Source organism: Suricata suricatta, chromosome 5, assembly GCF_006229205.1.
Source record: "Suricata suricatta isolate VVHF042 chromosome 5, meerkat_22Aug2017_6uvM2_HiC, whole genome shotgun sequence".
Taxonomy (NCBI): domain Eukaryota; kingdom Metazoa; phylum Chordata; class Mammalia; order Carnivora; family Herpestidae; genus Suricata; species Suricata suricatta.
Window position 1 is genome coordinate 37,069,947 of NC_043704.1, and position 3,043 is coordinate 37,072,989.

At 48.5% G+C, this 3,043-nt stretch overlaps 1 pseudogene; it reads right to left on the bottom strand.

Moving 5' to 3' along the window:
• Positions 1 to 223: 223 nt before the first annotated feature.
• On the bottom strand, positions 224 to 1,568 carry LOC115291114 (annotated as a pseudogene).
• Positions 1,569 to 3,043: the final 1,475 nt, after the last annotated feature.

Here is a 3,043-nt window from a genome sequence, read left to right on the forward strand (position 1 = left end):
GCTGGTTTTTCTTCAGAGACACTGGTGGTGACAGAATCCTGGGCAGGTTATAAAGTACAACATTGCTCCAGAAAGCTTCCTACTCAGAACTTCCCCAGGGTGGACGCTAAAACATATGAGGTTCAACTGCCAGCTGAGGACTACTCACAGAAGGCTACTCTCAGAGCTCCTCTTTAGTGCCAGTTGCTATGTTGCACAAGGAAATGGCATACTCCCTGCTATCCTAAGGCCTTTCTCCAGTGTGAACTTTCCAATGTCGGATGAGTGAAGCTCTTTGCCTGAAGGCCTTCCCGCACTCACTGCACTTATATGGCCTTTCTCCAGTGTGAATTCTATGGTGCTGAACAAGTACATGTTTGTAGCTAAAGGCTCTTCCACAGTCGCTGCACACATAGGGCTTTTCACCATTGTGAACTCTCTGGTGCGCAATAAGGTCAGAGCTCTGGCTGAAGAACTTCCCACATTCAATGCACTCATAGGGCCTTGCCCCAGCATGCAAGCTCCAGTGTTTGATGAGTCTGTATTTGTGACCAAAGTATTTCCCACACTCACTGTACTCGTAAGGCCTTTCTCCAGTGTGAATGTTCTCATGCTGAACAAGTGTGGACTTGTGGCTGTAGGCTTTCCCACACTCGCTGCACTTGTAAGGCCTTGCTCCAGTGTGAACTCTCTGGTGTACAATAAGGTTGGAGCTATGATTGAAAACTTTCCCACATATGCCACACTCATATGGCCTTTCACCAGTGTGGACTCTCTGGTGCTGGACAAGTGAGTCTTTGCGGCTGAAGACCTTCCCACATTCACTGCACTCGTAATGCCTTTGTCCACTGTGAAAGGCATCCACACATTTGGCGTTACTGTTTGGCTTCCAATTACTATGAGGGGCGTGGCGCTGAAAAATGCTTGAGCTCGTGGGAAGTCCTTGTAACCCTTCCCTCTAATAAAAGGCATCTCCGATGCTTCGACAGGACAGCTATTCACAAGCAAGGTGCCACTCTAGTCCCCTCTGAAGGGTTCCCCTCTGCTGTGCTGCCTCTGGGGCTGAAGGTTTGCACTGAACCAGAACTGTTTCCCACATGCCCCACACGTGTAGGATTTCTGCCCAGGGTGTGTCCTCAGGTGCTGAGCCGAGTGCAAAATGTCCTTCAAGAGCAGGCCACAAGTCTCACAGGGGTGGGCCTTCTGGGTAGAAGGGTCTGCCTTGGGAGTCCTGACCTGTGACACTCCCACAGAAATGTTCTGCTCAAAAGCTATCTCCTCACCTTCTGCTCCATGCCAACAACCCTGAGCCTCTCTGGTCCTGGCTGGAGTGAGGTATGCCCAGTCAGATACCCAGGGCTGGGTGCCCAGCTCCAGGGAGGCATCCGTGCGGGATGTGGAAGATTCATATCCCAGTGAGGCCATAAGTGTCAAGTTCTCCAGCATCACATCGCGGTACAGGAGCCTCTGAGCCTCATGAAGGAGCCCTACTCCTCCTGGGAGAAGTACGCGGCCACGTCCTCAAAGTTCACGTGCCCCTGCCACACGGGGAGAGCCAAGTCCACGAACAGCCTCCTTCCCAAGGACATGCAGCTAGGCCCCCACAGATCTTCCTCCTACATTCCTTCCTACCTAATTCCTCAACTCAGAGGAAATAACAGGGACTGGGTGCCAAAGTGTCTGTCTGCTCTCTCCTAAAGTCCCTGTGATTACTGGGTCAACCCACAGCAGCAACAGGTAGGGGTCAGAGAGGTGCCATCAAAGCTCTGGGCCTGGTCTGGGGGCTGCACTCCCCTCCCCCGCCTCCTGCCAGCTACTCCTCCTGCAGTCTAGATGTTTCCATCCTCAAACCCTCCACAGAAGTCCGGTCCTGTCTCCAGCAGCTCACCTGACACCTCCACTCACTGTTCTCTGGAACATCTCAGATTCTTCCCATGGCCACAAATAAAATCCCCAAATCCAATCTGAGTTATGTCTATCACCAACTTGCCCATCTCAGCTGATGGTGCTTCTACCCTTCTGGGTGATAAGACCCAAAGCCTCAGGGTTTTCTCTTTCTCTCTCACTTCAAAAATCTGACCCAACACTTCTCCCATCTGCACAGCTCCCCTGTGGCCGGTCCATTACTACCACTTGCCTGGAGTGCTGAAGCAGCTTCCTCCTGGTCTTCTCATGGCTACCATAGCTCCCTGCACCCTCATCACACAGGCTGCTATCTACTTGGCATCGAGAGGAAGCCTAGTAAAACCTGGATCAGATCACCTCCCGCCTCTGTTCCTACCTCACGGCTGCACAACCGTCAGAACAGAGGTCCAGCCTGTCAGCAGGGCATTTCAGACAACAATTCCTAAATTTTGCATCTGAAGATACATTGAAATCCTGACCAAAGCACCAATCAAATAAACAAAACAACCAGACACAAGGACACCACACGTGGACTGTTGAGAAAGGGCAGATAGCACATCTACTCTGGGCTACTGGTACAGCACCACGCTGGGTTCTCAGAGATTACTCTTCCGGGCTAGATCCAAAGGGTTGCTGCATACTGGGAAACATATTTGTCTTTTTTTTTTTTCTTTAAGTTTCAACTAATATATTTTCAAGTATTCTCTGAAAGAAAGATCAATCAAAGGGTTCCAATCTTATAGAATTTGAAAAATAAAACTTGCTGAGAGCTTTTATTTTCAGTATACAAAATCATTTCCCATTCTTATTAGTTTCTTGTTATCCAATCCCCCAAATATCTCAAACTCCAAATTCCTCACTAGACTACTCCCTTTTAGAGCACTTTATTATTGAGCTAAATACTTATGATTGCACACTATGTACTCACTATACAATAAGCAGTAAAAGGCACATTTTGTTTTCATTTTTTTTAAATGGTTATATATATATATTTTTTTTTATTTTAGAGAAAGAGAGTGAGTGTGAAGGAGGAGTAGACGAAGAAAGAGAGAATGAGAGAGAGATAGAGAATCTTAAGCTGAACATGAAGCCTGATGCAGGGCTCAACCCCACGACCCTGGGTTCATGACCTGAGCTGAAATAGAGTCAGAGGCTCAAC